The sequence below is a fragment of the Equus caballus genome, chromosome 17, assembly GCF_041296265.1.
Source record: "Equus caballus isolate H_3958 breed thoroughbred chromosome 17, TB-T2T, whole genome shotgun sequence".
Classification (NCBI taxonomy): domain Eukaryota; kingdom Metazoa; phylum Chordata; class Mammalia; order Perissodactyla; family Equidae; genus Equus; species Equus caballus.
The window spans coordinates 27,218,043-27,231,402 of record NC_091700.1 but is presented as its reverse complement, the minus strand read 5'-3'; the positions used below and the strand labels follow the sequence as shown (position 1 = coordinate 27,231,402).

Below are 13,360 nucleotides of genomic sequence, written 5' to 3'. Positions count from 1 at the left end.
GGAGCTGGATTTGATTATAACTGGGTTCTAAAACTTCATGAATCTTCTTTAAACCACTACTTAGTAGTATAATAAACTGCAAACAGTATTTAAAGCACTATGTAAGATAGTATTTTCCTCACAATTGTCCCTAAATTACTTTGGCCAAACTTTAAGGAATACCAGTATTTCTAGCCTTGTAGGTTTCTCCCATCTGTGCTTTCCGTGGCTGAAGTAACTTCATCATACTCCCTTTTCTTCAGCTTTACTGATGGTAGATCTTCTGTCTTTTTTTCTCTTTTTTTTTTTTTTTTGAGGAAGATTAGGCCTGAAGCTAACATCTGCTGCCAATCCTCCTCTTCTTGCTGAGGAAGATTGGCCCTGAGCTAACATCCGTGCCCATCTTCCTCCACTCTACATGTGGGACACCTGCCACAGCATGACCCGACAAGCAGTGCATAGGTCTGCACCCGAGATCCGAACCGCCAGACCCCAGGCCACCAAAGCGGAATGTGCGAACTTAACTGCCGCACCACTGATCCAGCCCCTTATTTTCTCTTTATAAATCTACTTTTAATTAGAAAGTCTCAAAATGCTCTTGACTATTTTTGTTGCCCATCTCTAGAGAGACCCCAGCTCTGGAGAAAGTAGTATGTACTCAAGGCAGGATAATGAGGTTTTCTGTTTGTTTCCTCATGATACCCCACGGTCTGGTGGCTCTGTGACAGTAGCAGCACTCTGAGTTGGTGCCTTTTGGGGGCTGCCCACACTGTCTCTCAAGATGCCTTTCCTGTGTTATAAATAGGAGTTCAGAGTCCATCTTTTAAGTACATTTGAAATCTTTTCCCCCAAATACGTTACTCTCTGCCCCATGGGTACCTATCTCCCACGTTTGCACATGCACAGAGCCTTTTTCTCCCACTTTTTGTGCATTCGCAGAACTTTAAGAGCTCCTTTGGCTGTTTATGCCCTTGGCTCTTCATCACCTGGAAGAAGAGTCATCTACAGAATTGAAGAACTACGCTGTATATTTCCACTTCCATGTCATTTTTTTTTTTTTTTATGTTAGAACAAAACAATAAACTCCCATACTCATCCTGATCCCTGGAAGAGAGTAGTAGTTGGTGGGGGCCGCGGTGGGGGGGGGGGGGGTGAGTGAGGAACGAGGTGAATGAGGTGAAGATCCTACTTGAAGGACAGGAAAACTTAGCATTTTGTTTTGCCGTAAATTTTAGTAGCAGGTTATACAGTAGTTGGTAGCAAAGTCATGATTCGACTCACATGTCTTCACTACTTTCTCCACTTGTTGATGTTTAAGCATTTACTCATGAATTGAGTGGTTCCTCTTGGCCAGGCACTAGGCTAGGTGCTGAGAAAAGTGGTGAATAAAGCATGTCCTGCCCTTGAGGGGTTGACAGACTAGAAGGCACTTGCAGGACTGGGTGAGAATGCCAAGAGAGGAGTGGACTCGGTTCTGTGGGAGCATTGAGGGGAGCACCACACCCAGGGCTGGGCTCAGAATGGAGTGGTCAAGGGAGGCTTCTCCAAGTGGTCATTTCTAAGCTGAAAGACAAGCAGAAGTTGGATAGGTGAGGGATTATCCTGACTGAAGGAATGGCGAGTGCCTGAGGAAGCATATATGTTCCAGGACCTCTCAAGGGTTCAAGATGGTGGGAGCTTGGAGGATGGGGCTGGAGAGATAAGCAGATGCTGACCATGAATGGCCTAGGATGCTCTGCTAAGGAGTTTGATCATTCGCTTCAAGCCAGTGGGAAATCATAGAGGAATTTTTAAAGGAGGGGACTATCACCGTCAGATTGTCATATTTACTTTAGAAAAGTCGCTTGGAGTTTGCTAAGGCTAAGGCCCTGGGACATTAGATAGAAACAGTTGGAGTAGACTAAGCAGGAGCAACAAAGATGGTGGCCTTCGAAATGGAGGGAAGTGGGTAGATCAGTGACATAAATTAAAGAGGTAGAGTCCACAGGACTCAATGATTTGTTGGTTGTGGGGAGTTACGGAAAGGGAGAAATCAATGATGAGGCTTAGGTTTCCGGGCCAGGCAGCTGGGCTAGAGAGCAGCACGAGAAGGTTTTAATGGTGAGTGCAAAGGTGAATAAAGGTTGATTCTCATGGCCACCTTAGAGCAGTGCCAAGTTTCCAAGTCCTGATGGACTCAGGATGATGAGGGACTAGCCTAAGAATGAAGTGAGTCTTCTGTGCCTACCTGGTGCACTCACCTTCGGGTAAGGAGCACTGGAGCTCTACCCCTTGGCTAGATTCTCTGACCTGTCATGCGTTGCATTCTGATTTCTCCTCAATAAATGGTAAAGAACAGCGGTTTCCTCATTTCCCACATAGACCCTAGAAAGAGGCAGTGCTGCACCGTTGTTGCTACAACTGTCATTTTGCTACCTTTGGAAGGGATCTTTTTGTGACTGTTGGGTTTTAGTGCCAAAGCAGAGAATACAAGAGATGTCCATGCAGGGTATCATGTAAAGGGCTTGGGCTTTGGAGCCAGAGGGACTAGCTGGGTAGGCGTGAGCAGGCTTAATTTCCTCATCTCTAAGGAAAGTAACACCCACCTGAAGGACTTGTTGGGAGAGTTGTAACGAGATAAAGCATTGATGGTGCCTAGCTGATGGCAAATGACCAATAAATATGAGTTTCTGCCCGTGCCCAGCCCCCATCCGTGGACACTCACAGCCTGAACGACACTGTCTTCTCACTCTGGTAAAGGAAGCTCTGCACTGCACTGCCCTTTACCATCTTGCTAATAGCTGGGGGGTTTTGTTGCTATTTCTTAGAAAAGGGAGCGAAGGGAAGAGAAAAGAGAAAGGGAGAGAAGAGAGAAACGGGAAGGGGTAGGAATTAAATTTAGGAATTTTCCCTAAGTGAAAGTTTTGCCTGAAAGAGCTCCGTTAAGTGTCTAACATCAGTTCTTTCTCAACCACACACGTTAAACAACAGCTTGTGACAATGATGTGTGTCTATGGTAGCACATTTAAGACGAGGAATACTTTAATTGAGCTGGAATATCGGCTAGTGAGTAAGACAGAAGCTTCCTTTCCTTCACAGACTGACTTTGCTCCAGCAGTCTTTGTCCTTGAATCCGGAGCCCTAAGCTGTGATGTGATTGGCAGCTCACTTTAGAAAAATGTAGTTCTTCCGCCTTGAGCCCTGTCCTCTCCAACTCTTTCAGCTTTTGGAGATATGCATATGAATTCTTTCTTATTACTCTTTCTGGATATAGATAGCATCTAACCCTTGCATCTAGGGCTCACAAACTCCCTCGGGCCACCTCTCTTAGATGTTGGGTAGATTCAGGGAACATTTTTGAGAGGAACACTGTTTGGCACTGGTTTCTCCTTCTGCAGCCTTCCCCCGTCCCCTTCTTGGCATTCTTTTCTTCTGTTGCTCTAGCAGTCCCTCCCCTAATCTCATTTGTATTCTTTTGCTCCATCAAAAAAAAAAAATCCCTTTGAAAAAGATGAGAAGTTTGACTTTAGCCATTGAAGAATTTATAGCCACATAAAAATGTGCTTTGAGTCTCCTAATTGTCATTAATAGACATGTAGCTTTTGAAGACAACTTGTCACCATATAATACTTAGGTCAAGATATAGTTTTTACCTGCTGAAAGTTTACATTTCTTTAGGTAAGGTAAGAAAAGACAAAGGAAAGATATTCAACAGACTAATATTACACCTCTTTTAAAAGGTAGACAGGAAACCATAGAGATTGCCTCACACAAATCCATCCCTCTGCTTGGTATGAGATTATTGATTTCCTTAGTTACTGTTTTTCCCTGAAGTGTTGAAATAAGTGTCTTTTGATGCCTGGGCTTGAGAAAAACTTGTTCCCCAAAGCCACTTGGCAAGCATAAATCCCAGGAACTAGGTGCTTTAAGCATTGTGTTTGTAAAGCAGGAACCATTGTTGAGAGAGAAGGGTGGAGGGAGGGGGAGAGTGACGGTTCTAGGAACTATAGCAGTGGGTGGGAGTGACCAAAATACAGGGCAGTTGTCCTCACAGGGCCTGCGTCCTCACAGGGCCTTGCAGGTCGGCCTTGCCCTACCACTCCGAGCTTCACGCAGGGAATCCACCCACACTGCTCCCATCAAATCTGGAGTCATTTCATGCACTGGTTTTATCCAAATTGAAAACCTACATTAAATTTGTTGAATGCAATGAGCACACATTTTGGTGTCAAAGTGAACTTTCTACACAAGATGCACAATAACACTTGGGGGGCGTTTATGAACTTTTGTGATATCTGGTCATAGGCAGAAAAAAAATGTTAACCTCAAAAAGCATCTTTGTTGCTACACAAATGCAACCATTTAGAAACCTGGTATTATTTTGACTTTAAAGATTTTTAATAAGATACATCAATTAAAATATAAATATATTTACAAGCTTATAAACTATAACACCACCTCACACAGTGAAAAGCAAAAAAGAAAACCTGCTAAAACAGCAGTTTATAAAAATATTGCCCCCAATCATCAGGAATGGGGCAACCTAAATAGAATTGGAGCACACGAAGTTGCCAGTATCAACTGATTTTGACCAACAAAAATGACAATATGTTTTCCTCCGTGTCCCTGAAGTCAGCATACCAGAACGTAGTTTAATCTATGAAGGGAAGGGAATTCTAGACATAGTTTATTAAAACTGAGTATTGGGGCTGGCCCAGTAGCGTGGTGGTGAAGTTCATGCCCTCCGCTCTGGTGGCCCAGGGTTCGCAGGTTCGGATCCTGGACGCAGACCTACCCACCACTCATCAAGCCGTCCTGTGACTAGAAGAACTGGAAGGACTTGCAACTAGGATATACAACTGTGTACTGGGGCTTTGGGGAGAAAAAAAGAGGAAGTTTGGCAACAGATGTTAGCGCAGGGTCAATCTGCATCACATTCATGGAAAACAAACCTGAGTATCAACAATGTGATCGGTGTGGACAGATAATCGAACATCACCTTTCCTGCGAGCTAACATTTGCTGAGTACCCGTGATGGGCAAAGAGTGCTGGAGAGACAGAGGAGTAAGACAACACAATCTGTAATATATTTATATAGCTTATAAAATCTATAATAATATATTATTGTTATATTTATAACACTATAAAAGCTTTTAGAAAGGTATAACCAAAAGCGACAGTTCGAAAATGAAAGCTCATCAAGCTGAAAATTATAAACAGTGGGAGGGTTTTAAAGCACAGATGGAGTTTAGCAGCAGAGGTGGGGGAAGGACACTAGAAGCAAAAAAAACAGCGTGACCAGAAGCTGGAAGGTAGGAAAGGACAAGGTCCAGTTTGATTGGAAATTAGGAGAGCAGAGGGAGGGAAAGCGAGAGAGAAATACTGCCTTGTTAGGGAAGGCCTCGAAGGCCAGGTGAGGATTTTGTAGTTAATTTGGAAGAAAATGTTGTAATTAAATGGAAAGTTTTTAAGCAGTGGAATTTTATGCATTAGGAAAATACTAATAATACCAGTTTTTTAAATAAACTAAAATAAACAGCCAACATTTGTTGATCATTTACCATGTTCTAAGTATTTATATACTAGGCTCAGCTCTTTATGTATATGAGCTAATGTAAACTCACAACTCCCCTTCAAAGCAGCTGAGGCTCAGAGAGGTTAATTCACTTTGCCCAAGGTGATGCAGCTAGTTAGTACCCAGGCCAGGATTTTAACCTAGGGGTGTCTGGTTCCGAAGCCTCCATTCTTAACCACAAAATAATAAATGCCAGAACTAGAGTCGGTGGCAATCGAAATGATAAAAAGAAAAAGGAAACGATTCAAAAGTATTGTGACATAGGGTTATAGAATTTGACATGAAGGAAGAGGAAGAGGGGGAGTCACAGCCTCCTGGAACTGGAGCCCGTGTGGCAAGTCTGCGCGCAGGGGAATCGGGAAGAGGTGTGCTTTAGCGAGCAAACCGGTGAGCTTGAGAAACAGGTAGCGGTGGGGTCCATGATGGAGCCGAAGGCTGGAAGGGAAACTTAGGGCCATTTAGAAGAAATGGAGGTTAAAACTCCCCAGGAGTCGGTCACCCAGGTCTCTAAGAGAGAGGAGCAGCAGAGATCGTCAGAAGCGAATTATCGGGAAAGAAGGAAGCCCTTAAAGAAGACACATGGGCAGTGAGGAGAGGCGAAGAGAGCTCTCAGGTAGACGCTGACCCTTCCTCCCAACCATCACCTGATTCGGATTTGTGTTACCAGGGTGATCACCTTTTGATAACGATGGAGACACCTTTACTTTAGGGCTCTGGTAAATATGAATGATTTTTATATTTGTTGTGTATTTCCTCACAGGAAAGAGTTTCTAAAGTAATGAGGTCTGAATTTTTAAAAATTATCTGAATCTTTGAGTTTTCTATTAGCAAATTTCTTCTCTTATAAAGTTGCAGTTTTTTGTTTCCAATTATAGAAATAATATAAATTTTAGAAAACTTGGGAAATATTGAAGAGCATAAGGAGAAAACAAAGATGACCTTTTAGCAGAATTAAACACTATACATATGTTTTAGTATATCTTTCCAGTCTTTTTTGGATTCACGTACACACTTTTTTTCAAACCAAGGGTCTTTTTGAAAATAGTCTTCTCATGATAAGAGATTATGAATACTTTTTACATAGCATTAAATTGAATATTCATAACAATTTGATGGTGGCATAATAGTAATCCATCATGATGGACCAAAATTTATTTAACCAAGCTCCTCTCGTTGGACATCTAGGTTGTTTCCACATTGTAGATAATGCTGCAGTTAATATTCTTATCCATACCTTTGCGCTTTTTACTTATTTCTGATTATTTTCTATTTCCTAGAAGCAAAACCACTGGTCAAATGCCATGAATGTTTCCAAGGCAGAGTCTGTTTCTGAACGTGAATATCAATTTGCTTGTAGTACTTATATATTAGAATATAGCAAATTGTGCTATCGCCTTCCTACTTCCTTAGTTCCATTCTTGGAAGTCAAAAAGAAACTTTAGAACAAGGATCAACCACAACCTTTCAGAAAAAGCATATAAGTTCTTTGTTGTTGATTTTTTTAAAATTCACACCTTCATGAACAAGTATGGCTTGGCAGTCACCTTCTGTTTAACCCCACAAACCACTTTGGACGCTGAATGTTTTTTTGACAAAAAAGCCTGGTACCTTGGGAGGTCTTCCCAACCAGTCCAGCTCCCAACTGGCAGATGGACTCCTGCACTTCTGGCCTCTGACTTTTGTTAGAGGCAGATCCCAGGTGGGAAACCTCACCCCTGTCAGGAAGATATTTATCAGGTCGGTCAGGATTTCTCTCCCAGGCCTTGGGGATTGCAGTCATCATCTTTGCATTTCCTGGAGGTCTCTGGTCTGGAGTGCCCATTTTTGTCTTGGGTCTCCCTGGCAGAGCAAGACACTCTGCTTTCATACTTTCAGGGCCCTTCTCTGGGCTTGGGACAGTCCCAGAGTCTTGGCACCGGCTTTGCTGGGTGTGCCGGGGAGCTCTAGCTGCAGGTCCTGTACGCTGGACGTCTCTCCCGGCCTGCTCCTCTCTTCAGTCGCATCCAGTCAGCTGGCAGCACCTGCACCCATCACTGAGGGCTGACGGTACCCTCAAGGGGAGACGAGGCTTCTTTACTACAGCTCTCGGGCCAGTGGTTTGCAAACCCATGGGTGGGTTCAGAAGTAAATTTAAAATTTAAAAAAAACTCAAACTTCATCACAATAATAGTAGGTATTGTTTCCTGAAACTTTGTTCAAATTTTATATATGCAAAGTGTATGGGTCCTTTTAAAAAACCTTGAAAGACAAGGCTGTAAACTCACGTCAGGATGCCCATGAGTATGTGAAGTATACGTAGGTGGGAAAAATGTGACCATTTTTATTTTATTAGCTAGGCTAGTAACTGGAAGGTCATATGGCCAAGTGGAGAAAACTTTAGCTTTGGAATCAGAACTGGGTCAATACTGTTGCTCTCTCACTAGCTGTGTGACCTTGGACAACTTAAGAGATCTCTCTGAGCCTCCTTAGCATTATTCGTCGAAGAGATATAAACATCCTGGCCTGTAGGATCACTGTGAGGGTTAAATGAAATAATCTATGAGTAGTGCTCAACACATAGGAGACCCATGATAAATAAAGCGTATTTTCTAGGCTTTTGGCTGGGCTGTGAGACATCCTCTGCAGCACAGCCAGACTCTCTACTCCTCCTTTCAAGAGTACATGCCACCTATGATATCACCAAAAATGGTTGTTTCTCACCTGAGGGACTCCTCTAGTTCAGAGTTTTCCACTCTGTGTCCTGTGTGAGGATAATCAGTGTTTCCTATGAAAGGAATCTCTGATCAAGAAAAGTTCAGAATCGCAGCTTGTAGTCACATGAAATACTAAGGACCTGATTCAGGATTTGCAAACTCAGATGTCGACAGGGGCCTGGCGGGTAACACGATTGGGTTAAAATCACGTGCAGTCGTGTTAGAAATCAGGTGCAAGGGTTGGGGAGTGGTGGGGACTAGGGGACACAGACCCCGTTTGAGGGAGGCAGCCACTGTTTACTCCACAGGACCATCACCCTGCTGAAATGGGGATCCGAGCGTTTCAGAGCTCTGATTTTTCAAAAGGAGCCAAATATCTGGATTTTTTAATGTAAAAATGTCCAACTTTTTAAAATACTAGGTTGGCCGAATGAAACATCTGATGCCGAATGTGCATCAGATAAGGCCAGAGGCCCGCAGTTTGCACTGACTGACGTAACCCTTCATGGCTCAGCTGATTTATTACGGTCACCCCAGGCTCTCAAGAAAAACCTCCCAACGTACCCCTAGAAAGTGCTCTTTGAACCTTATTTTGTAGCAAAAAAATATACTTTAAGTACAGAATCTATAACTCCAACCGTAGACGAAATTTTCTCCTAGTGAAGAGAAAGGCCATCATTGTCACAAATTGTTAAACACCACGGCAGCAGGAAAGTATGGGGCAAAATTGGGAAGTAGGTAGCGTTCTGTCACCCCTTTCCACGTTTGTTCGGTTAACCAAAACCACTCGTAAAACATTTATTCATTTTTTAAAAAACAGCTTTATTGAGATATAATTCATATACATACAATTGAGTGGTTTTGGTATATTCACAGGGTTGGGCAACCATTACTATAATCTCATTTTAGAGCATTTTCATCCTCCTAAAAGAGACCCCATGCCCGTTAGCAGTCACTCCCCCATCCCCAACCCCTGGCAACCACTAACCTCCGTCTTTATAAATTTCCCCATTCTGGACATTTCATTTAAATGGAATCATGCAATATGTGGCCTTTCCTGTCTGGCTTCTTTCACTTAGCATAATGTTTTCAAGGTTCATCCATGTTGTAGCAGGTGTCCGTACTTCATTTCTCTCTATTGCTAAATAGTATTCACTTGTAAGGATAAACCACATTTTATTCATCCAGTCATCAGTTGATGGATATTTGGGTGGTTTCCACTTTTTGACTATTACAAATAATGCTGCTATGAATATTCATGTACAAGTTTTTGTGTGGACGTGCTTTTGTTTCTCTTGGGCACATGCCTAGGAGTGGAATGGCAGGGTCATGTGGTAACTCCATGTTTAACCTTTGGAGGAATTTCCAGATTGTTTTCCAGAGTGGCTGCACTGTTTTCCCTTCCCGCCAACAGCAGAGGAGGGTTCCAGTTTCTCCACATCCTCACTCATACTTGCTATTGTCTGTCTTGTTTATGATAGCCATCCTCATAAGTGTGCTGAGACATTTATTCTTAAGGTTTATGGCACTTTTAATAGGACAGCTGAATTTGGTCTGTTGATGAGGTTCTGAGATCAAGGCCTAAAATGGTGATCTTTTCTGAATTTAGATCATTGTGTTATAGAAACTTTTGCTGATGAGCTTTGCCCTCTTCATATGTACCATTCTTTGACTAACCAGAGAACAGGCATCTGATTAAGGACAGGTATGATATTTCTTCCTTATTCACCAGTGAAATACTGCAATTGTAGAGATATTGTTGGTATAAATTAGCTTTGGCTCCATTTTCTCTGCCTCGGCCTTCAGTGCTGCCCACAGCTGAAGCCAGTGATTTCCCCACCTGCAAGCTACCTTCGGCCAGAAAACACAGGCTGAGGCAGGAAGTACTTAAGCAGCTCAGGACGAGGTTCCTTTTCTCCACATACTGACAACTGTCACGCTGCCTCTCTGCCCTCCACCTCTGGTCTTTCTTTGTGCCTATCCATTTAGTCCTGAAACATCTTTTCAAGCTAGATAAGATATCACTAGCTCTGAGTAAGAGCTGTGGAAGCTGAACACAGACTCATGGCTAACAGAGGGCCATGCTCAGTGTCGTAGCTTGTAGTCCAGAGTTCACAAACCTTTACTCTTTACTTTTCCTGAATTCCTCTCTCTTTTGTTTTCAGCACCCTAAAAAAAACAGTTTTAAGTATGCATGATCCTTGGTATGGTTGAACTCCTCAGACATTTTGGTTTACTGTTTCTACTCCTTTTCAGAAATTGACCCTTTTTGAAAAGGAGACAACAAGAGAATTCACATAGCTTGACTTTAGGATTCTTTGCATTGGGGAGGAATTAGTATCCTTCAGCCAGTCAAAGACTTATAGCCCGTGTCTATGTTTTGTATTTTTCTTTTTACATTAGAGTTAGGAATCGAAAGCTCATTGGAAGCAACCTTTGAGCAGACATTCTTGCAGTTTTCTGTAATAAATTTTTACTTGCTTGCCATAGTTCACTCTATCCAACAAGAAATAGCCTTGGCCTAGTTGGGAACTGGTAAATACTAAAACTGTGAGTATGTGTTTGTCCACATGAGAGCTCCCTTCCAGCCCCCAAACTGCGTCTTCCTCTTTTTAAGTTTTAACAATGAGGTGCATTTGGCATCTACCCTCAATCGTAGTATTCTAACATTTACTTATTACTTATTATTCTATTTTCCTGCCTTCTGATTTAGAAAAACCCAAATGCTTATCTCCAAAGATGGAAGAGGAAGATTAAAACAATAATTTGCAGTAAGTACTCTCTCAGCTATTAATTGATTTATTCAACAAACTTTATTTGGTGCCTGCTATATGCCAGGTACCCTGCTAGGTACTTAGGATACAAAGATAAGATAAGGGATGCAGTGCAATGGGACAAGTGGACGCATACCTGGGTAATTATAATTGTGAGCACAGTAATTAAGGTACAGAATATTATGGGATCACAGAAGAGAGGCAATTCTCCTATCCTAGAGGGGATCAAGGCATGCTTCATCCATAAGCTATATTAATAAATATAATAAACTATATTAATATTAAATAAACTATTATATTAATATTAAATTAACTATATTAATGAAGATCTGTAATTCAGCTGGCTAAACTGGGCATGGGAGAGAGTGTTCAAGCTTTTTGAATCAGATAACTTTGTAATTTGGGATACAACAAACAATAACTCTAAAATAAATGCCAATTTGTGGCCCATGACTCATGTTGAAGAAGGAAAGGATCTAATAGCATAAATAAGTGAACATCAAGGTTGCAGGATTAGAGCTAGAAGTTGTCGGGTTTATTTATGTCCCTCCCTGTCTATATCATGGGAAAACAAATAGGAGAAATGTTGTGCCTGTAAGTGGAGTTTTTATGCTAGTCTCTCTGACGTGGCCTCTGTTACACTCGGGAATAAATAAAAGCACCACCCCTAGACTGGATGAAGATTAGTACTTTTGAGGCTAGGATTCTTTTTTTTTTAAAAAAAAAAAACATAATTAGATTTGCAACCGCTGTCCTCATTTAAAATTAAAATATGAAGAAAGACTCAAGGTTAACTGCACTTGAGGTTTTCTAAGTCATGGGTTTGAAGGGATCTGCATAACATAATTTTAAACCTTTAAAAAAGTTTAATCTTTACAGCAACCCTCTGATAGCCTCCATTTTATAGCTGGGAGAATTGAAGAACACAGAGGTTGAAAAACTTGCCTAAGATCAGACAGCTGGCAAGTAGCAGAGCTGGGATTGGAACCCAGGTCGGTTTAAACCCAGTGCCTATTACTGACAACATCATCCTGCTGAAATAGAAACCTCTGCGGGCCCATTGCGCTCATGTTCTGTGACCATCAACTTCCCCTGGCAGGAGTAAGCTACTACAGACAACAGGTAAAAATGTGTGGCTGGGCCAGTGCAAATCCAGCACTGCTCCTGGAAAATATTGATAGTGCCACCTTCAAATAATAGCCAAATTTTGAATCATGGATGCCACTGAAAGTGTCAGTTATTCTCATGAATATCTCATAAGGCATCGAGAAGATAAAAGAGGATTGAAATAAATATCTAGATTTGAATGAGGCATAAAATTTGATTGATTAGTAGAGAGTAGAGAAAATATGTGTGAAAGTAACACAAGTTAACTTTAGATATTTGCTTTTTAAACAATGAGTGTGCACTACACTAGTTTATATAGTCTTTAATATTATAGTCTTTTTCATGTGCATGTGTCACGTATTGTCCCTTCACCGAGACTATAATCCCTGAGACAAATCATGTATTTTTTTTTAAAAAAAGAATAAACATTAAAATCTTAGGTCAGGAAAGATTATCTAAGCCTATTCTCAAATAGCTTAATACATTTGAACAAATACATTTGGTTATGGACGCTTAGAGAGGATATAAGCAATAAAATTAACATAATAAAGTGATTTAACTTTCATCTGTTACATTTGGAGGCATTGGCTGGTAGATTTAGACGTGTATAAACATACCATTAGACAGTGAGAAAAGGGGAAGTCTGTTATAACTGAATAGGGGTGTGGTCTGCTCAGGCTAAGAAGGAATAGATAATAGTTTCGTAAAGGACTGATATAACTGTACAGTCTTCAGAACTGGCCATAATACCTAGCACGTTTTCTTTACAGACCAAATAAGTATGTCTGTTAATACCAGCCAGCTTGGTGGGTTAGAGAAACCACAGCCTGTGGATTTGGGCATGTGCACTCTCTGCCTCCATCTACTCCTCCGGGTAACAATATACCCACAACTCCTGTAATCCTAGAGCAGTTACATGGATGCACTAAGTGGTGTGATGGGAGGGAAAGATAGCATCACAAGGATTCGTTTGATTATAACAGTAATCCACACCAAGTCAAATAAAATAGCCAAACAATTAAAAATGTGGTCTCTAATGAATTTGCTAATTCTAGCGGGCCCTCACAAACATTTCCTGTTAGAGTACCCCATATCAAAACGAAGTCGCTGTGCTTTAATTACATGGAAGAATTATTTGATTTCCAGGAAGTTAAGACAGTGCTTTGTATTTAAATTAAAAGTTCTAGACATGCTGTGAAACTCGATCAAACCAAGAAAAAGAGTGAAACTGAATGCCTGTTCAGTGAGTCAAG

At 41.4% G+C, this 13,360-nt stretch overlaps 1 protein-coding gene across 6 annotated transcripts in view; it reads left to right on the top strand.

The window, feature by feature from the left end:
- Positions 1 to 13,360, top strand: part of HMGB1 (high mobility group box 1) — a 116,654-nt gene that overhangs the window by 96,524 nt on the left and 6,770 nt on the right. For 4 of the 6 annotated variants that reach the window (XM_070239222.1, XM_070239224.1, XM_070239223.1 and 1 more), the window contains exon 2: positions 10,940 to 10,997. The exons of the other annotated variants lie outside the window; for them this stretch is intronic. The gene's annotated coding sequence lies outside the window, so the exon portion shown is untranslated. The remainder of the gene's footprint in view (positions 1 to 10,939; positions 10,998 to 13,360) is intronic. 6 annotated transcript variants of the gene reach the window in all.